This window comes from Pipistrellus kuhlii, unplaced genomic scaffold (genome assembly GCF_014108245.1).
Source record: "Pipistrellus kuhlii isolate mPipKuh1 unplaced genomic scaffold, mPipKuh1.p scaffold_m20_p_13, whole genome shotgun sequence".
NCBI classification, from domain to species: Eukaryota; Metazoa; Chordata; class Mammalia; order Chiroptera; family Vespertilionidae; genus Pipistrellus; species Pipistrellus kuhlii.
The window spans coordinates 43,092,367-43,115,511 of record NW_023425438.1 but is presented as its reverse complement, the minus strand read 5'-3'; the positions used below and the strand labels follow the sequence as shown (position 1 = coordinate 43,115,511).

Sequence of the window (23,145 nt, the reverse complement as noted above, 5' to 3'; positions counted from 1 at the left end):
TCTGGCCAGACTGGCCAGGGGGAGAGGACATGGGCAGTTGGCTGGCCTGTCTGCTGGTCAAACTCCTCGTGAAGGGGACAATTTGCATATTAACCTTTTATTATATAGGATATACACTGAGTGGCCAGATTATTATGCATTCAGTGATCATAATAATCTGGCTACACAGTGTGTGTGTGTGTGTGTGTGTGTGTGTGTGTGTGACTGTGTGTGTGACTGTGTGTGTTTGTGGGTATTCCAGAACCAGAAGAAATATATTTAAAAAACTCATTCATCACTTCTCGGCCTTTTGGCTAAGATCAAGTATAGTAAAAAGCTCATTCATTCATTCATGTTCCTACCACCTGGAAAGGCTTACTATTAATTTCTGGTACCTATTCATATGTCTATATTCAGATGTATTTTTCAAAATTAACACATATTTATAATTAACAAAAAAGTACTCATCTTATTTTTAAATAACCTCTTCAGAAACTGAAGACTCTAATGCCTTAGCAGAGAAGCAGTAGTTAGTTTAATAGGTGCTATCATGTTATGTACAGTTCGTTAGTTATGTGTAATAATATGTCTCAGGGAACCACAAAAGAATTAAGTCTTTCTAAAACACCCTATTTAATGTTAGATACATACTAATAAATGGCTATAATATTCATCAATATCCATTGTCTTTGTTTGATTTAAATTTATCTTTATTGTTGAAAGTATTACAGGTGTCCCCTTTGTTTTTCTCCTCATTGAACCCCTTCACCCCTTACTCACCCCTCCCAGGCCTTTGCCACACTCTTGTCTGTGCCCATGGGTTATGCATATATGCATATAAGTTCCCTGGTTAATCTCTCCATCGACATTCTCTCCACCCCCTGCATTAACATCTATTGCTTTTGGTTTTATGTAAACCATAAATATAATTTCCAAGTAGCTGTGAGCAATATCCATTTATTCGCTCTTAGAAAAAGCAATGGTTAATACAGTGATCTCTTTATAGCACTGGAGTTGGCTTCTAACACATTCTAATTATTACCTCTAACCATATTACTAGCAAAGGTCCCCAGCCACCTGGACACTACAGTGGAAACCCATTTCAGGAACTTTAAAAAAAAATCTTGGCCATTAAACAAGCCAACCCTACTACCTACTACACAGAAATAACTCATGATAGCCACAAACTGGTGTTAAAAATATATTAGGAAGTGCTTGAGAGCACACAGACTGCTCTGTAATGAAGTCATTAAACTGGGCAAAGCTAATTGCTGAGGTATGTTCTCACCTACAGCCTAAGCCAGCAAGCAGAAATCAATAAACTTTTATAGTGTTCTGTAACCAAGCCATTCCTGGGAGTTAAATAACCAAAGCCCATTACAAAGGTGTGTTTGACCAGCAAAACCTAGACTGACACTTGGGGCATACCCGAGATATAAAGCTAGCAAGGGGAAACATCATTTTTCTGCTCACACTGTAGGCGCACATCTCATCTGAGAAGAGCTGTATTTATGTGAACTAAGAAGCAAGCATTGCATCTGCGTCCCACTTTCAGCAATTAACATAAAGCCAAGTGATTCAAGCCAGGTTGGGAAAGCAGACACTGCAAATGTTGACAGCGGCGCCCAGTCTGACTGTTGCTGTGGTGCCACCAGGTGCTTGGATGGGCACTAGACTGGCGGCACCATGAGAACGGAGCCTGTCTGTTCCACAGTTGGCCCCAGCACCTGCTGTGGGCCTGGCAAGAACCAAATGTCACCGAAATATTTTGGAGGAATGCCTAGATAGACATCAGGAAAAGGTGCAACTCAAAAAAGGGAGCCATATGTCTTTAAATATTTAATCCAATTACCAAATGCTCTATTAAGACTGGTTTCTCAACCCTTAGGATTGCCACTAAGTAGACAAAATGAAGCGCATCGCAATGTGTGCTGCAGGCAGGCTGGGCTCTCAGCTGCTCTGCACACCTGACTCGGCTTTCCTGATCTGAGGACCTGACAGTGTCCCAACCTCAGGCCCATCCCTGATTGGTTTCCTGACCTTCTTCCATGGGCTTAAGTGAATGAGGTCACAGTTGCTATTTTAAAGTCTCATACTGAATAGAAAACCAAAAAAGTGAAGTTTCTTCAGTTAGCAAAACCCGACAGATGCTAACAGTTGCTTCTGCTTGTGCAAACACCAGGAAGCCAGGGGACTAGAAAAGACCTCTATCAGCAGATCCATTCCAGAGCCACCAGGCAAAGAAAGAGCTCTGGGCACCAGCAAACGAGATGCATTTGGATACACTAACATCCCAGGGAGACAGTACTCTGGCTCCATGAACAGGTTCTACAGAATGCACACTGGCAGCTGAGCCTCCCTCTTCTTCCTTCATTGTCAGATTGACAGAAGAGCACAAATCTTTCAGAGCTGTTTATTGTTAGTGGTAATTGTGCCTGTGAATGGCACAGCGTAAAGTTAGGAGTGTGAGCTCGGGAGTGAGTCCTGTCACAACATTGGAAAACCAGGAAAATACTTAACTATGGGAAGGCCCCATAATCACGTGGTGTGATAATGGGGTCATACTAGTGCCAAGCACATGGGGTAGCTCCAAAGGTTAAAAGAGATAAAGTGTGAGAAGAACAGAGTCAAGATTCAAAAGTTGGCAATTCTTCTTCTTGGACACATAAAGCTATTGTGTTTCAAGATGATAAAACATGCCTTTTAATTTCCAAGCCATGTGCACTGTCATGATTTCATTTCACGCTCCTATCAGCTCTCTGACTTAGCCCTGGAGAGACATTAATACAAAGCAAGCAGTAAATCCGTTATCCATTGTAACATAGTAACAGTTGAGGAATGGAGCCTGAAGTCGGTATCTTCTACATCATAGCTCAATCCCTCTTTCTGCCATGCAATGCAGAAAAGAAGTGGAATTTTAAAAAGTAGAATATACATCTTGATTGAGACACATTGCAGTGAAGGAGATTTGTGGGCTTCGGTATGTCTTAGGAACATCTCGTGGGTTCCACTGGAAATCTGGTAAGTGGGTCAAGCCTTCTGACCAAGAGCTATGCACTTAGGACCTCATTACAGCCCCTCCATAGGGCGTGAACCCATGGGAGAGGCACAGTATCAGGTCTGAAAGCCATTGTTAAAAGGACTAAACTGCTGAAACAGTTTGGCTCAGTGGATAGAGCATCAGTCTGTGGACTGAAGGGTCCTGGGTTCGATTCCGGTCAAGGGCACGTACTCTGGTTGTGGGCACATTTCCAGTGGGGGGTGTGAAGGAGGCAGCTGATCAATGTTTCTAGCTCTCTATCTCTCTCCCTTCCTCTCTGTAAAAAAATCAATAATATATATATATATATATATATATATATATATATATATATATATATATATTTTTTTTTTTTTTTTTTTAAAGGGACTACACAGTGGGTCACTCCAGGGGTAGCACAGTGTCCTCCCTTCCCCCTCCCCTCATGACCTCCCTCAGCATTGAACATCATCAGAGGCTGGGCAAGTATCCAGGGAAAACCAAATGCATTGCAGGGGGTTTGCCTTTGCCAATGTCAGGAGCCAGTTACTCAGTGCATCTCTCTGGCCCTGTGTTCACGTCTTCTCAAAACCTTGCCTTTCGGAGAGCAGTGGGGTAATGAGGCCAATGTTAGGGATAATGTCTGGGCTGGGAAACCTCCCCAAATAGGCCAGTCCAATCTGCACAATGCTACCGATAGCTGCTTCCTCCTGCCCAGCCACAGCTGAGCACAAAATTCAGGCGTCAGGACCGCTGCCCACATGGAGAGGGTCTAATGAGAGCCATGAGCCCAGCACACTTGCAACTGCTCTTGACTACCCCAGGGTAACCAGAAGGCTGGGACCGGGTTCCAGAAGCCCCGAATCCTGCCCAGTTCTGGCTCTGACACTGAGAATGTGTTAACCAGACATCAGTCCAAGCATTTCTCCTCCGTCAGTGGGGGCCTCCTTCTCTGTAGCAGTAGACTGAGTGATGAGGTTTATAATATTTACAATAGGTACCACCACCCTGAGAGAACAGGGCGGCTAGAGCAGAGTACTCTCCCCCAAAGATCCTCCCAGCCAATGGGATGGACCACGTGTCCTCTGAGGGATCCAATTGGATCCAGGCCCAATCAGCAGGGTGCCACTGTGGTCTCTGGCTCACACGGGCATTCCCTCTGCCTTTCCCTCAGGTTGTGGCTGTGTTATTTGTGGAAATGCCCCCTGAAGGTGTCAAGTAGGAAGCTGGTCTCCCAAATGCAGAAGTGCAGGTTGAAGGGTTTCAGGCACCCTTCTGAGAGCAGATGTGGGCTGGAATGAGGGGTGGCCTGTGGGTCACAGATGATTCAGAGGGACTGCCCCTCCCTGCTTCAGCTTCTCTAGCTCAGACACCACCACTCCCTCCCTTATCAAAACCCTGCCTTGTCTCTCCCCACCCTCTGACATCCCCCAAACCCTGAAGCATCCTGCTTCCCACAGCTGTACCTGCCGAGGCCCTGTCTTCCTCTCTCCTCCCACAGGACTCTGCAGACACGTGGTGAATACATTAATTCCACTTCTCAGAGACCGAATTTACTTTCATTTAGAAGCAGCTGCCAGCATCCTAGTGTGGAGTGACCTGAAGATTATGATAGGGAAGTTCGGTAACCATCAGAACATGGAAGGCTTTTACAAGGACATTTGCTCACCTCAGCCTAAGGACAAGCTGTCGCTCTGTTCAAGGTAGGAAGAGCTCACACACAGGGTTCGCATCAAGAGCAGCAAAGCTCTTTAAGAGAAATGTATCCTTTTTTCTTCCTTTCTTTTTAAAGTTGACTTATGTTCCTTAGTACAGTGTCTCTCATTGGCCATATTTTAAAAAACTATTTTTAATTGATTTTTTTTTTTTTTTTACAAAGAGGAAGGGAGAGGGATAGAGAGTTGGAAACATCAATGAGAAACACCCATCAGCTGCCTCCTGCATGCCCCCTACTGGGGATCGAACTCACAACAATGGTATATGCCCTTGGCAGGAATTGAACCCGGGACCCTTTGGTCCTCGGGCGGATGATCCATCCACTGAGCCAAACTGATCAGAGTGAGAAATGTAGCCTTTAAACCAGCCCATAGAGCACCTTATTTTACTTCCACCGATTAGAAACACTCTAGATCTAGAATGTTCGATTGTTAGAAAAAGACATTAGGAAATTTGCCCTTATAAACATAGAAATCTGTGAAGGCCGTGGCATGCATGACAGCCTCACCTTGTGCAGGGCACAACCTCCACAGCTATGTGTGGTGAAGCTGAACTTAACCACACATAAGATTACTGAATCTGGGGATTCTGGTCTTGCCTCTTGGGTGCACATAGACTTTCTAAAGCAAGCTGCAGTGTCATTGACTGCACTGATTGCCAGGGAGGGGACTTCACCATGAGCATCTCTTTATTCATGGACACCAACCGCTGGACTTCTTGTTTAACTACCTCTTCTCCCTGAGAGAATGCCAAAGGCAGCGCTGAAATGCACCCAGGAGAGTGATGCGCGAGTCATTTAGATCTGAGTTGCATCAAGCACAGTAACTCAGGTCCAGAAACTGTCTGGCTGGATCAGGGTAAGCACAGCTTCAGCCTGGATCCTCTCCGGATCCTCATTTAAATCCGGGTATACTTGCTGAGTGCTGGGATCTACGCACCACACGTTCACTGGCACTGCTTTTTGAATGTTAACCTTTCGGCTTCCTCCCTCTGCGATGTGTTTATCACGTGGCTACACCCAGGCCACCGAATGTGATGGACAGGCCTCTTTCCTGTCTGTCCCTCCCCATAGCAAAGAATAAAAGTAAAAATAAAAATCATTGACATCATCAAAGTCCTTTCACCATGTGCATCGTTTCAAAATGCGCTCCCTGTGGCAATGCTCTGAGGTAGGTCTCCTAATAAGTTTCACATTCAAGATTAAATGACCTGCTGATAGTAACAGCCAACACAGGGCAGCTTTGGGTATATAAAGATGTCTGTCTAGAAATTATTATGTGTCTTATATGTTTGTTTTTTTTCAGTTACAAATGCATACCTCAGAATTGTGCAGGGGCAGAAAGTCTAGGAAGGACCTGAACACACAGAGCGAGAACAAGGCTGTAGAGATGAGTGAAATGCCCCCTTACTGGTGTATCTGACTCCTCAGAACTTTCCAGGGCACACAGACTCTGTCTTTAAACACCATATGTCCACTTTAGCTAAAGAGAAAATACTGGGTCATATTCACATGCAGTATTAAAGTGAGTGTATCTTTGGCATAAAATAAAGGCTTAATCCGGTAAAATATTCACTGAACTGAACCTTCCTTGAGAAACTGGACATTTTAGACAGAGAGAGCATCCTCTTCTATGAGCCCATGGGAGACCAACCAATGCTATTATTAATCCAGATGTTAGCCTAGTAGTTATTGATTTTTGAATGGTGGAAGACTCACAGTGTTGGGGAATTCTGTCCTGAGTCTGGCTTCAGCAAAACTGTGAAGTTTCTGCTTATGACATACTTAGCTACCTACTGATGGACCGGGCCTTCCTCAGATCTGGGTGACTCTGCCTTATGGAAATAGTTCAAATGAGAGACTGAATACCGCTTTCTAGGGATGGCCTGAGTGAGTCACACTACCAAAGGAAAGCTGCGTGGGTCCTTGCATAGTTAGGCAGGAGTATGGTTTCTTAGAGATGGGATAACAAAAATGTATCAGCAACAAGGAGTTTCTTGCACAAGGCTGGATGTCTTTCAACATGAGGGGCTATTTCTTACTGTGTTTTCTTAGCTTCAATTGATTCTGTATTCAGATGGGTCATGGCCATTTTCATTGCCACAGAGATGAAAGCAGCCGAGAGGAGCCACGAAAATGTCCATCATGAATAGACTTGGTGCAATAGTTAAACAGCGGAAGCGTGGCGGGGAATGGCATTGGCTAGATAGAGCCTGTGGAAAAGAACATCCCCTGACACAGAGGATGGGAATGGAATTCACACTGCTTGGTGCGGGCAGCAACAATAGCCATGCCTTTTAATGGGTTTCCGAAAACACTGCGTTTCATCCCTGGGCCAAGGCAGCCCATTAATAAAGGGAGATGGCTAGTACCCAGCTATAGATAGTGGGCCAAGCTGGCTCACTGTGATTAGAAGCTTTCGGGGCACTTTATACATCCGCTATCCACAGCGAAACAGCTTCATTGGATAAAGCTGCATTCCTGCTGACACAAATGTATTAAAAAGTGGGCAGAAGAAGGAGCCTAAGCTCTTGGGAATATCCCACCAGTGTGGGGAAAGGGTGGCAGAAATCATTGTAATTTATGAGTGGAAGCCAAGTCCTAGCATTCTCCTGGATGTTAAAAGATGCATAGCAGAGATGCCTGACTCCCGAAAATGCCAATGAAGAATATAAGTGTAAAAAATCATATGATATATAGGGTGCTCTCAAAATATATACACACATTTTGAATAATTATAAAGTCAGTATTGCCCTAGCTGTTTCTGGCTCAGTGGATAGAGTGCCAGCCTGCAGACTGAATGGTTCCGGGTTCAATGCCAGTCAGGGGCACATGCTTGGGTTGCAGGCTCGATCCTCAGTAGGGGGTGTGTAGGAGGCAGCCAATCAATGAGTCTCTCTAATTATTGATGTTTCTATCCCTCTTTCCTCCTCTCTCTTCCTCTCTGAAATCAATACAAATATACTTTTAAAAAAAGTAAGTGTTTATTAAAAACATTTCATTTTCAAAATTGAGATATCAGTGGTTACACTGTGTACACATTTTTTTGGGATGCCCTGTATATGCATATATGTTAGATACACACATTATATGTGTTATACACTATACTATAGTATAACCATAACACACATACACATACACGTTTTATCTAAACAAATCCACCCTTTCCTTAATGGAAAAAATGGTGAATCTCTTAGATTGTCAATTTAACATTCTTTTAAAAGTCCCATTTCTCCCTTCTCCCTTTTATTCAGACATGACAACATGTAAAGGGCAGGGTGGTGGGAGAAATACTGAATCTCCAGAGAAGGCACACAAGTTTGATAAACACGTTCTCTTTTTGAAGCAAGTTAAGTCATTTCTCTCCCAAGGACAATTCATCACCAACAAAGCTCAGAAAATCAATGGGAAAGAAATCAGCATTATAACGTATAAATATAGGACTGAAACCTAGCAATTAGGCTTCTGAGATCAGCCTGCGGTTTTTCTCCCGGAGGGAAGGGGAGCATAGAAGAAACAGCAGTGAGCTGTGAGCAAAGAGCACCAGCCCTTAGGGTATCACTGCAGGCTCCTGGGCACTGGCTTCCTTCTCGTACAAAGGGGGCCATAATGCTTTCTGTTCCTAACGTCCTTGTCCTGGGTTCATGTGAGGATTCATACTGACCCTGAGGGTGCAATTAGTTTAAAATGGCAACACCAATGTAAGGTGTATCTTTTTTTTTTTTTTTTTTTTTTTTTTTAATATATTTTACTGATTTTTTACAGAGAGGAAGGGAGAGGGATAGAGAGCTAGAAACACCAACGAGAGAGAAACATCGACCAGCTGCCTCCTGCACAACCCGTACCGGGATGTCCCCGCAACCAATGTATATGCCCTTGACCAGAATCAAACCTGGGACCCTTCAGTCTGCAGGCCGATGCTCTATCCACTGAGCCAAACCAGTTTCAGCATGTAAGGTGTATCTTAATATAGTGAAAATCATGGATGGATTCAGAAGTCTATGTGCTCAAACATAGAACGGGGGTGGGAGGTTGGGGAGGATGGCAATTTGTGACTAGGGAAGGCTGGCATGTGGATGAGAGAGACATGCATTTATGGAACTCCAACCATACATCAGGGCCACTGCACGTCCTTGCTCATGCTCAGCGCAACCCTGGGAGTCAGCCTTGTTATGTCCGGTGTCCACATGAACAGCAGGGAAAGAAGAGGGCTATGAAACCCACCCAAGTCATAGACAGAATCATGGCACACTGCCTCCAGGCTCTGTCTGCCACACCTAAGATGTAGCCCAGCTCTGCCAATCACTCAGTTCAGATCTTTGCCAAATCAGTTTCTTCCTTTGGAAAACAAAGAGAGTTTTTCCAAAACCTGGTAACTCGAATAACACTTTCATGACTGTTGCTAAATCCACAGACTGCTCGTCTTATGATTTAATTCATACTTTTCTAAATGGAATAAGAAAACCCTATCACTTCTATAAATGGTAAATTAGTACTTTTAGAACACAGAAGGAAATACACAGAAATGGCTCCAACACATCATTAAATACCCAGCTATTACAGTGAAACGGTGCTGTCTACCACCCTGGCTTCCATGTGGGATGGCAGAGTGTCAGAGGATAGCTAGCCCAGTGCTGGGATGCTGTTTTACTGTGGAGTCAAAGGACCAAATCAGCACAGGCAGCAGGAACCAGCACCTAAAACCTTGGCTTGTTTCATATTGTGGTTTCTTGTTCTGTTTTAACTACCTTTTCTCCATTCTTTCCTTCTTATTTGTCTGTAGCCTCCCAACTCTTAATTTCTAGCCATCTTCAATGCAAATTTCAGCAGGCTGTTTTACTGAGAATAAGTGTGGGCAGGTGTTATCAGGTCTTATAAAATGAGTAATGCATGCCCTTGATATATATCAGTTAAGAGTCAAGACGGATAAAGCAGTTGAAGAAAAAAAAATACAAAGAAGCATAGCAGCAGATACACAATAATCCATTCTAGCAGAAGCACTGTCAGAGTAGAACAGATTATCAAAGAACGACCTGTAGAACTGAAAGGTATCTAGAGGCCACCTAATTCAGAGCCTACATACCAGTGGTCTAGTGTTTGACACCTGAAAAGCATGTTTGGTTTGGCATGCAAACTATTTTAAAACAGTAATAATGGAAGGCCTCAACTATTAGTTTCAATTGTCAACACTCTCTATAATCCAGGCATGCTTCACTGTGAAGATGTTTCAGAGAACATTCCCTAATGTACTCCAATCCCCATCCTTACATCTAAACATTGTACAAAAGTAGGAAACTGAGACCAAATAGCCTTGTTGTCATAGCAGATCTGGGACCAGATCCTGCAGGTTCTGATGATCAGTGGAGTCCTTTATATAAAGTTCAACATCAATTATGCTTTTAGATTGTATCACTCTTTTTTTTTTTTAAAAAAATTGTTTTATTGATTTCAGAGAGGAAGGGAGAAATAGAACCATCAATGATGAGAGAATCATTGATCAGCTGTCTCCTGCATGCCCCCTCAAGGGGATTGAGCTCATAAACTGGGCATATGCCCTTGACTAGAATTGAATCCAGGACCCTCATTCTGCAGGACAATGCTCTATCCACCAAACCAATTCATTTAGGGCAAATGTATCACTTTTATATAGGGTCTTGAAAGAGATGCTAACAAATCAATTCTTGAAAAAGAGGTATCAGTGGAGAAGGTTTGCAAAGAAAAAAGACTGCGAAGAGAGGATCGGGAAGTGTAAGAGATGGCGAGAGAGAAATTATAATTAAGCAAGTGCAAAAGAACAGCCGGTAGATGGACAAGCAACTCAACCCTTTTCTAGGACTTGGAAGATAAAGAAGATAAGGAGCTAAGAGAGAGGATGGAACTGGGGAACCCAGACTCTATCTAAAAGGATTCCAAATTTAGTTCCAGAAATACTCTGCAGGTACAAAATGATCCAAATATACTCTCTAGGGAAATGATTGGAAACCAGACTAGAAAAGCAGGATGTTCAGGAGAAATAGCAGGGTTTTAAAATAAATTGAGGTGTTTGAGTACAATTTAGAGGTAGAAGTGATCTTAACAATCCTACACAAACCTCTTTCTTTTCAAGAAGAGACAAAGACCCCAGAAAGGTGTGTAACTTGCTCAAATTTATGTGTCTGGATAGATGCAGAGGGAAAGTAGATACCTGACCTCTTCACTTCCAGCTTGGTGTAGTTTTCTACTTCTTTTGAATTTGATAGGCAATAAAGAGACAGAGGATGAAAGTGTAGTTTGAGGAAATGGCATTTGCTGCTATATTCAGGAACAACTAGAGTAGGAAATGAATGGAAGAAGAGAAATGTATCAGTAGTTCTTGCTTTTCAGCTCTTATTTTAAGGCCAGAACTTTTTTGTAGTTACCAGTGTCACTACTCCTCTTCCCAAGAACCTGGTAAATACAATTTAAAATCCCTGTCTGCTTTGCAAAAGTCATCAACTTACCTTTCCCACCCACTTTACCCATTATGCCTCCTGCAGATACATCATTTTGCAAACAAGTCACCTCCCACAAGACCTCTGATAACCTCATGACCTTGCATTAGCTCTATTATAATATTGCAGAATGGAGAGGAAGTCAACTGCTAGTCATACCACAAAGCACTAGGACATATTTCTGAGCAAGTACTGAAAAATTTACTTTCTATCTGCCCAGATGTGTGTCAACAGTTTGCTTTCTGACTTTTGAAATCACAAAGAGTTTCTGTTGACCAGAATTTATCGAGCTGTTTTAGAAAACACATAATGTTAGCAAAGGGAATTATTTTTATCACCGTATGTTGTTTAACAGCCCTTGATAGTGATAAAATTTATAGCACCTATAAAAGGCAGGAAGACCCAAGTAGCTGAGCCAAGAACTTTGATTTCCAGAGAATTAAACATTGAAAAGCAAATATTCTAGCTAGCACTTCACAAACTGGGGGGAGCTGGGGAAGGGTGTCACTAAATGGAAAAGATATTAAAGATTTAGTATATAGCCCAATGGTCAAGTATTTAAATTATCTTCTTAATACTAACCCCTCCTCAGAGTTTAGCAATCTGGCAGATATTTTTTGAGCAGTACTAATGCACAAGTTCTATTCTAGATGTTAAGAGGATCCAAAACAAATAAATAAATCTATCTATCCATCATCTATCTATCTATCTATCTATCTATCTATCTATCTATCTATCTATCAAGCAAGCGACCAGAACACCATAATGATCTGAACAACCGGTCGCTATGACACCCATTGCAGCCTGTGAACCAGCCCAATCAGGCCCCCACCACCCTGATTGGCTCATGGCCCCTCCCCCCAGACAGCTCTGCCCTGATTAGCTCCCCACTCCAATCAGGGGCAGGGCCAGCTGGCCAACCACCCATTTCCCCTCCCTCCAGGCTGCTGGCCCACAATTGGCCCCCCTCACCCTATGTGGGCATGGGGCCAGTCAGCCCACCACCCACAGCTTCTCCCCATGGCCAGCCTCACCCCTAATCAGCCCCTCCCACCCCAATCAGGGTTGGGGCCTGCTGGCCAATGGTCCATGGCCCCTCCCTCCAGCTGACCCAGGCCTGATCAGGCCGATAGGGGTGGGGTGACTGGCCAATCTCCTGCTGTCTCCTCCTCCTTCTGCCCTAATTGGGGCTGGGCTGGCTGGACTCCATTTGTGCATGAATTTGTGCACTGAGCCTCTAGTAAATAAATAAATGAATGAATAAATGAATGAATAAATAAGTCTTAGCCCCTGATCTTTAAGAACTCTTCAAACAATGGAAATATGGAGGTGTATATAAACTTACTGCAATTACAGTGGGGTGTTTTAAGTATTACAATGGTCCAAGCAACATGCTGAAGCTGCCCAGAGGAACTGATCCAAGAAAGCTTAAGTCTGGTCACTATATAAACAAAATTTTTCAAAATGCAAGCAATGATGTGGATAAAATCAACTTCTGACTAAAAATTAAAAGATGAAAACTAAAGCTAGTTTATAATTTGACATTTTATCTATAGATTTATTAATGGACTAACACTTTTTTTGTGAAAGCAATGTTCTTGTAAATGTTGGCAATTCTCAAGCAGAAAGAGAAAAAGCTATTATCTTTGATGACTCTGAAATGTTTCTCAGGTGAGGAGAGTAATTCAGAACCCCAAGCATGTTTGCTATCTGTATCTGGCATTTCCTCTTCTTCTTAGCCTCCTAAGAATTCAGGAAAAAAAAAAAAAAAAAGTCAACAACAGAGAGAGAATCAATAGGACCAGAAGATTTGACCAACTCTTGTGGAAAGTGCATCAGCTGTAGAAAGTTAGCTTTGGTTTGGTGGACTTATTTTAGAATGTAATGGAGGTAGTGAATCTATTTGTTTCCATAGGAGTCCACTTGATTCTTCCTGGGTTTTTCATGCATGGTCTGGTTGGGTTCAGTCAAAGTTCTCTCTGCAGGGATTTTATTCCTCAAACTGGGCAAGTTGGGAGGGGACTCCTTAATAGCAGTAGTGATCAGACTGGTAGCACACCAAATTGAAACGGTGTCAAAGCTTGGAATTCTTAAAGTTTTGGAACAGGAGGATCAGTGTGAGTTCTTTGAGTGTTTGGTAAAATTCTCCTGTGAAGCCATATGAACCAGGACTTTTGTTTGCTTAAGTTTTTTTAATTATTATTATTGTTTAAATTTTATTGGTTGTTATAGGCCTATTCAGATTTTCCGATTATTCCTAATTGAGTTTAAGGCTTGGACTCTTTCAGCAAACTCTGTGGTATGGGTTGGGGTGTTGTTATAATCCTTCTTATTGATCATATTTCATTTGAAAGATAAAGAGACAAAAATACAAAATGTAAGAAATGTACCAGGTGTCATAATAGGTGGTGCATAATCAAGATGGGCACCCAGTTCCCATAATCCCTGACTCAAATCTCTTGAGGACTTCATTAAATTTATTAAATAAATGGATGGAAAACAACATTTTTAAATATTAAAGTGATTTGGTATATACCATTCTTTAATTTTAATGACTATAATTATCATATAAAACTTGTCAAGAGCCCAGCTGGTGTGACTTGGTGATTGAACATTGACCTATGAATCAGGAGGTGATGTTTCAATTCCCAGTCAGGGCATATGCCCGGGTTGCAGGCTCAATCCCCAGTGTGGGGTGTGTAAGAGGCAACCGGTCACTGTTTTCTCTCGTCATTGATGTTTCTATTTCCCCCCCCCCCTCTCTTCCTCTCTGAAATCAATAAATACATATATCTTTAAAAAATTGTCAAGATTTCAACAGCAATATTCAGAAGTCCAGATATTTGATCTTTTAAGACTCAGTGGGCTCATAATTTGAGAACCACTTTAGGGTTAATGTTTCCCCTTGAAGTATTTGTCCTGGGAAATTGGGGAAAGATTAATACCTACCAATATCATAGTACACACACAGCATTAGACTTGGAGTGTATCTAGACATTGTGTAATATATTCCCTAAATTGTACACTCAGGAAACTGAGGCTTAGAAAGTTTTAAGTATTATTCAAGGTTACATGCTGGAGACAGTACCAGAAGCCCAGCCTACTGATGGTTAAAGAAAAGGAGCAGGCTGCCTCAGCACCTTTTATTTGGTCCTCATTCACAATCCTGTGTCCTGCATACTAATTATCCCAATGGAACTGCATTTCCTGAAGTCCCCTCTGGTCTATAGCATCAGATTCAGGGGATCTTTTCCACATATGTTCTCCAAAGCATCTCATCTTGCTGAAATTCCTTGTCACTGAACAGCATGGATCCTTTCTCTCAATATTCCTCCAAATCTTCTGACAACTTTTCTCATTCCCTGTCACTGGCCTCTAAAATATTGGTGTTCTGTAGAATCCCATCCTCAGTCAGCCTCTCTTCTATCTGTATCCTTACTCCTTGGAAAATCTCCATAATTTCTACAGTCTTCTACTGTGGGTTATGTGCTAGTGATTCTCAGAGGGATAGCCACAAGCAAGACTTGACTCATAGGCATCTCAACATGGATTCTCTATAGTTATTAAAATTTAATATACCACAAACTTAGAGAGAGAGAGAGAGAGAGAGAGAGAGAGAGAGAGAGAGAGAGAAGGGAAGAAGAGAGCAGACAGTGATAAAAATGACATAGTTGTAAAAAAATTCAAATTTCAGGTTAAATATACAGATTGAGAAATAGTTATCATATATACTAGGGAAGTAGAGTGGAACCATTGTTTAATTTCTGCCATTGATAATTAGTTAAGTGTAAGTTTATTTTAAAAAATCTTAAGGCAACAATGATTAATAATAAAGTCAAGATGTCTATTTATGAACTTCTTCAGAAATGAATAGAAATGCAATATAATGCAGAGAGAAAAATAAAAGGAAAACATCAAGGGAATAGAAAAGAAAGACAACATAAAGCAAGATGATAGAAGTAGAATTATAAAACTATTAATATAACAATTATGAAGATTTACTAGTAATAAGAATGCTTATGGTTTTTAATGACAAAAATGCTTAGTGGGAAAAGCAGGCTACCAAACTATTTGCACAAATGATCACAACTCTGCATAATATAGAAGGATGTTTGCAGGCAGCAGAGTACAGGAGTTAAGAATATGTAGTTTAGAATCCACAAATCCAGATGTGAATTACTGATCCATGATTTACTATGCAACCATAAATCAGCTGTCAAGCCCACTGTACTTAAATTTTCTTTTTTTTTTTTAATGAGGATAATGATACCTACTTAAAGTTTGTGGGTAAATATTAAATTAAATCTATTTTTCATGCTTGAAAAAAGTGCCAGGCACATAGAACATGCCCAGTAACAATGACTGCACTAGCGACTCTTTGATAGTAGTACCTTAGTACCTTTGTGCCATTCTCCAAGGGCTCCCTTTGCATAGAAATCTGAAGGAGAGAGCTGCCATGAATGTCAGGAGGCCTGAATTTGGGCCCTGGATCTGCCAGTAATTAGCTCTGTGATTTGAGTAATCTATGTGAATGCCCTATGCAAAGATGACAGCTAGTGTCAATGTTTTTGCAGGTTCCTTCAAACTCTACTAAGGTGGTCAGAGCAAGAATGGATGAAACAAGTCAAAGCACAATGCTAACCTGCATGCTGACACATCCCCTCTGCACTGAGGTTTGACTCGCCGGCCAGGTTACTCTGTGTTGAAGCAAGAACACACCATGGAAATGCAACTCGCATCATCACCACGTGTGCCCAAGGAGCTACTGAGCATGGAGGAGAGAAAGGCACCGTGGGTTCCTTCTGTTAAGACCTTGATCAGAAAATAAAATTTAGTCCTGCCCCATGATAGTGCCATCCCAATGTTCAGCGGGTAAGTTATATGAATTTCCATTTTCATAAAAAAATCCCCCTTCACCTCAATTATTTCACCAGTAGCAATGCTAGTAAAACCCCAAATCCAGACCTTTTAGTCTTTAAAGACATTTTAAAATTAAAGAAATCTCATTGCTTTAGTCTAGAAACTGGACCTAAATAGCTTTTAGCCATGTCTCATGATTATGGGGGCCAAGATCCTATATTCTAGAGCAGTGGTCAGCAAACTCATTAGTCAACAGAGCCAAATATCAACAGTACAATGATTGTAATTTCTTTTGAGAGCCAAAATTTTTAAACTTAAACTTCTAATGCAACTTCTTCAAAATAGACTCGCCCAGGCTATGGTATTTTGTGGAAAAGACACTCAGTGGGGCCAAATTGCTGCCTGTGGCTTGTGAGCTGCAGTTTACTGAACACGGTTCTAGAGGTATGTTCACCGCTACTGGAAGTGTGAAGAGAGCCATCCAATTACAACCACCTGCACCAAAAGACATAGGCTAGCAAGGATCTGAGCAGCAGCTGGGGAGGGATACACCCTCCCGGGAAGCACACAGTGGTGGGAGGTAGCAGGCACAAGCTACCTACAAAATGGCTGTGTTTGTTTTTGGTTAATATGGCTAAATGGGACAGCCTTGGAGGAAAACAAATGCTAAGGCACCGAGTCTCCAGAAATGAAAGAAACTCTGCAAACCCTTAGCCAGAGATCTACAGGCAAAGCCCTAAGAGCAAGAAACAAATTAAGGGTCAGAACTGCAGAACCTCGCCTGCCCCCAAAACAAATAAGAGCCCTTAAATTCCTCTGGCTGGTGATTGATGAAGCAAACATGAAGAATTTGTGAGCTGTTTCCAAAGCAGATGGGGAGAGGCTGGAATTCAGAACAAGTCTAAAATGCCATCTATCTTGACAAGAGCTTGCTAACTGACTGAGGGATGAACCTCTAAAAGAATGGGCACCAAAGAGACCATAACAGAAATGGCAAGAGGTCCTCTGACATAAGAAAGACAGACAGGGGCATGGACTAGTTAGTCCAAATCTCTATGATATAAAGAGGTCACAGGCACAGCCACATTCCCTCTATGAACTTCAAAGTCCAGAAAAACAACAAAAAGAGAAAAATATATATGAGTGCCCATATTAAAAGGGCATTTACAATTCTAACAACATGCAGATTGCTTCAGGGAAAAATTCTAGATTTCAATAGCCTGCTGAGTAAGACCACTTGGGATATTTATTCTGAGTTTCTGATATCCAACCAATATAAGAATCAATTTAGTTCCTCTAATTTTATTTTCTCCTTGACTTCAGGTCTTATTAAATCTTGGATAGCCCCCTTACATAATACGTTACACAAGCCCATGAGTGAGTGTTTTTACATGCCAAAGAAAGTTAATGTCATAAGGGACCTGAAAGCTGGACAGAAACAACTCAGGGAAGATATCACAGAGAACCCTAAAAAGGAAGAAAAGGGTTGATAGAGCTTGAGGAGCCAGACGGGTACAATTAGGAAGAGTGAAAGACAGAGCCAGCTCCATAGCCACATGGGGTAGACTTGTTCAAGATATGATGCTGGACAGACCACCTGGCATCCTCTGGGGTCTGGAAAGGATGGGTTGCTCCACAATCAGTCACGTGGGGGAGCTACACAGGACCTTGATGGGATGATGGATTGTTGGGTCTAGACAATTGTTGGGTCTGAAGGTATCTGACAAGTCAACAATCCAGTTTCCTTATTTCAGCAGTGAGAAATCTGAGACCCAAATCAATTGGGGAATGTCAGAGAGCAAACACAGTTATGAAGATTGCCACTGGCAACAGGGAATCCCAGATCTCCCTATGTAATGCCCCTGCTTCTAGTGAACACATCAGACATGGCCTTTACTCCTCATTCTCATCCCTAAATTATTTGAAGGGTCTGAAGCTTATTAATAGTGTTTTTTTTTTTAATGTATATTTTTACTGACTTCAAAGAGGAAGGGAGAGAGAGATAGAAACATCAATGATGAGAGAGAATCATTGTTTGGCTAACTCCTGCACACCCCCTACTAGGGATTGAGCCTGCAACCCAGGTATGTGCCCTGATCAGGAATTGAACCATGACCTCCTGGTTCATAGGTGGGCGTTCAACCATTAAGTCACAAGGACCAGGCTGTAACAGTTTTTGAACTTCATCAAGATCTTCAAGTTTTCTCCATCCTTCCTTTGCAATTTGTCCCTATACCTATTGGTTTTCCTTCTAGCTTTGACCACCTCTTCTTCTTTGCCTTTTCCTCCTAAACCTGGCCCTTAAAATGTACATGTTTTCTAGGCTCCGATCCTTGGTTTTAGAGTCGCTCTTGAAACATCCACCCATCATATATAACAATGCATTTTTTTTTTAATCTGTATTTATTGCCTGCAGAGCATGGGTAGACATGTCCCAAGTCCAGGCAAGAGTAGTGGGTATCTAGGTTGTTAGGTGATCTGGCATACCTCATTTTTTGGCTTTTTAACATGTTCTCCTTGTGGTAGCTCCTTGTCTCATGCAGATTCACACACCTGTACACAAGTGCTATTCTGTCTACAGAACATATAAAGTATACAATTTAAATGTATAGAATGTGTTTTTTAATGTATGTATGTATTTGTTTATTTATTCTCTGTATTCAGTAGTCCTCCTTATCTGTAATTTCCTTTTCTGAAGTTTCAGTTACCTGGGGTCAACAATGGTCTGAAAAATTAATAAAATATCCCATAAACAAACAACTCATATGTTTTAAATCGCATGCTATTCTGAGCGGGATAATGAAATATCGAGCCGTCCTGCTCTGTCCCACTGAGGGCATGAATCATCTTTTTGTCCTGCTTCTCCATGCTGTGTACAGACCTGGCCATTAGTCAGTTAGTAGTCCTCTTGGTTATCAGATTGGCTGTTGCAGTACCTCAGTGGTTGTGTTCAAGTAATCCTATTTTACTTAGTAACAATCCCAAAGCACAGGCGTGGTAATACTGGCAATTCAGATATGGCAAAGAGAAACTGAAAGTGCTTAGTGTAGGTGAAAAAGTGAAAGTTTTTGACTTAATAAGTAAAGAGAAAAAAATCATATGCTGACATTGTGAAGATCTTTTTTGTTTGGCGTTGTTAATCCTCACCAGAGGATATTTTTTCCATTGATTTTTAGAGCGATTGGAAAGGAAGAAGGAAGAGAGAGAGAGAGAGACATCCAATGTTTGCCTCCTGCACATACCCAGATTGGGTGCTGGGATTAAGCCTACAACCCAGGTATATGCCCTTGACCAAGAATCAAACCAGAGAGCCTTTGGTGCTCGGGTCCACATTCTAACCACTGAGCAACATGGGCTACATTGTGAAGATCTATGGTAAGATCAAATTTCTATCTGGGAAATTACCTAGTTTATAAATTAAACGTTATCGTAGATAGGTATGTGTAGGGGAAAACAGAATATATAGGATTTGTATATATACAGCATATCTTAGGTTTCAGGCTTCCACTGGGATTATTAGATTGTATCTCCTGTGGATAAGGGGAGGAGCTACTGTATTAGGATATTTTGATAGCTTAAAACACACACACACATACACACACACACAAAAACCAACCGTCCAGCTAAGGACAGGTTGCTCCTCCCAGAACTAATTCTTAGAGACAATAAAAGGATTCGGCTATGAGCATGCTTTTGATATGCAAACTAACCAATCAGAGTCAGTGTAATATTCTTCTACCTTAATCATCCTAGTACCAGGGGCTGGGCAACTAGAGACCATTCCTATGGCCCAAGGTGACCCCTAATTATTTAAATTATTCAAATTTAAACTGTTCATCCTGACTTGTTGCCTTTTTCAAGGAAACCCCAATCAAACCCACCTTGCTCCTGCATCCTAAGCTGGTGGCTTTCCCACAGGGCCATGTGGGCATTCTGTGCTTCCAGTCCCTAGAACTTGAGTCAAATAAACTGTTTTCATCAGCCTCTCTGTCTCCTCCCGTGGCTGCCAGATGGACGATCTTTTAAAAGAATGCTAATAGATATAATATATTGTGTGCTTTCTGCAGTCATGTACCAAACCAGTAACCCTCAGAATGATCCTCATACTGTGAGAACCACGCAGGCTCCCTGTTGAAATGTAGAGGCTGGATCTCCACCCCTTCCACTGCCAGGGACTGTGATGATTCAGTAGGTGGGGGAGGGGCTTCTTGGAGAGTCAGACTTAGAAGGATTTAGAGATTTGAAAAGGATGTCTATTTTAAACTGCCTTGTAGAGTGTGCGTGAGTCACAGGGAATGGCTCTGCCTCCTGTTTCTTTGACCCTCCAGGTAAGGGTGCCGTACACTACTGAGAACACACTAAGTGATGCTGTCTCAGAGGAGATGCTCCCCAAACTATCCAGTGTATCCAGTAAAATAGTTCCCATTTGAATTGGGAGATCCTGTGAGGAAATAAGTGGATTTGGGTTAAAGAAGTCATCTGAGGTTCCAAAAACCTTGGTTCCTGTCTTAGGTAACTAGTGTCTCAGAGTCTCAGGGGTCCTGGCATCAACCAGTGTCCCTGGCCTGGAGGTAATATGTGCAGATGCCCCACAGTGGTGCCTGAGCAACTCCCATCTTTGCATAGAGCTTACTGTTTGCAATGGGATTCTGGATCTGACATCATGTCTAAGGCACCCAAGTGGGTTCCTTAAGGCTTGGCGGGTTTCATGACATGTCTTGTGTCATAACCACTTAGCTTCTGATTTGGCTTCCTAAGCACTGTTTATTCATCTGGGCCCACACCTAACCAACGGGTCTGTGCTTCACCTTTGAGGTGATTTTAACAAAGGCCTTACAACCACTGCTCTGTTTATCTGTTATTTTTTAAATTATGCGCAATTCATTTGTTCAGCCTGTATTAAACAAGTTATTTCTGCACTGGCAAAAGGTCAATTTAATTACACCAATTACTTTGGAAAAGACAGTCCAATCAATACAATTGTATTATATATGGGCACTAAAATTTACCTTGCTGCTTCCAGTAGCAAATTGCAAACAATAGCAGTTAACAGCAATTTATTCCTGCTTCTCAGAAACACCCTCACTTCCCAGGCCTATTGAGCAAACTTGTTCATGAGCTGAGGCTGGAAACCAGCCCTCTTGCCACCGTATCTTTTAGCCATTAGTGCATCCCTCACCTTTAGCAATGAATTACCCAGTAGCATGATTTTATCAATTAAGTGATCTAGTAAAAAGGCAAGCCCCTGGTGCTGAGGAGGGTATGGAATGGGAGAATGTGTAGCTTTGATCTGAAAGAATGCCTGCTTCATGCAGAGAGGAGACAGGTAAATAGGCAAAAATTAAGGTGATAAACATTTTAAATTGCTATTCTATATATAAAGCAACAGATGGTATAAAGCCTCTGATCAGCTCATGGTTTAACAGAACAGAAAGTGACACACAGAGAGTGAGGGGAAAGAGAGAGGTCCCTTTAAGCTTCAGTGATTTCATAAAGTTTAAAGAAAGGGCCGAGTATTTGGATGCCAGCTAATGGCTAGGATTGGGATGGAGAGAAAAAAAGAATGTGTGAGTAGAGTCACAGGAGACAGACATGCAGTGACAAGTTTGTGGGACCAGGAGGAAAATCACCTAGCATACCCACAGCCATGTATAGATTCTTTATGGGTGTGTTCTAGACATTCATCCACCATTCAATCCTTTCAAATTTAAGACTGAAAATGCAGGTGATACAAATTTAGGAAAAGAACACACACACACACACACACACACACACACACACACACACACACGAATGAACATCTTGAGGTGCAGGAAGCTTTCCAAATATACATGACATTGAAACAAATGGCCAGGAAGAGGCCTTCAATTAATATTTTATAGAGAACCCCACATTTGCCAAGGGCTAGAATTAGAGGCGCAGTTTTGTTGACAGAGAATTTGCAAGGAGCGAAGCTGGCTCTGAACCCTGCAGCCTTTGCAGATTATTCTCACCCACTTCAAGTACCAACAACACACATTTTCAGTCGGCTGCACTGGCTTTCCAAACCAAATGCTGCCCCGAGATAATGAATGCAAAAGGGGGAACTCGAGTGTGAACACTTTGCAGGGCTCAGCAATGTGGAAAATCCTCTTGTGCACTATATAATTTTCTGTTTGTTTTAGCCTCCACGCAGTAAAATTGCCTGCTTTGTCACATGCATTTGGCTAGTTTGAGGAATGGGTCAAGTCTCCCCATCTGGCTCCCACATGTAGATGTGCAAGGTTCTCCATGAAGATTTCCTCACGTTTCTGTTGAGATGTGTGATGTGGTGAGGAAACGACAAGAACTCTCACAATATTTCTCGGTGAGCACCCGGCCCAGAGAAGTTGTTCTTTATTTTCTGGAATAAGTAAGACACAGAGCTGAGAACCCAATGGTCCTGGGCCTTCTTAGGTCCAACCTCCTTTCTATCCTACTAGCATCCCACCTGGTGAAGCCTTGAAGCTGTGGCTTCAGTGGTTTCAGAGAGAGTTCACTGTGTGGCCTCTCACCAGAGAGCCACAACTAGGGTTCTATTATAGATATAAGATGATGATCTTCCATGTGACATTGTTGTCATGCACACTGGGAAGATTATGGGCCTTGAAGTTATACTTGAGTCAAAATCTTAACCCAGATTTGAGCCTTGGGAAAGTTATTTATATTGTCTGAGAAATGGAAATAATCATACATATGACACATAACTGAAGAGAATACTCAATAAAATAAATTATGAAATAACTTCATCTAGTAGAATGCCTGGCAATATATTTGTATTCCCTTTTTCTATAGATACTTAAAATGAATTGAGTGCCTGTGGTCTGAACTTCCTCAGAGAACTTTATAAAAAAAATCCTATAATTTTAATATTGACATCACATAATGGGTAATATTGATAAGATAAAGAATACATATCTTAATATTTGGTTAGAGTTGCATATAAAATTCTGCAAAAAAGCTATACTTGGTGTTTTGTTCATATGTTACCAAATCTTGCTTACATTAATGTATGAGTGACAGTAGATAAATCATGGGGGAACAAATGAGCAGGCTCCTTTACGGTATTTGCAAGCATATTTTTA

At 41.8% G+C, this 23,145-nt stretch overlaps 1 protein-coding gene and 1 pseudogene across 5 annotated transcripts in view; one reads left to right on the top strand and one right to left on the bottom strand.

The window, feature by feature from the left end:
* CTNNA2 (catenin alpha 2) overlaps positions 1–23,145 on the bottom strand; it is a 1,074,738-nt gene that overhangs the window by 405,084 nt on the left and 646,509 nt on the right. The gene's annotated exons all lie outside the window — the stretch shown is intronic.
* On the top strand, positions 274–427 carry LOC118717887 (annotated as a pseudogene).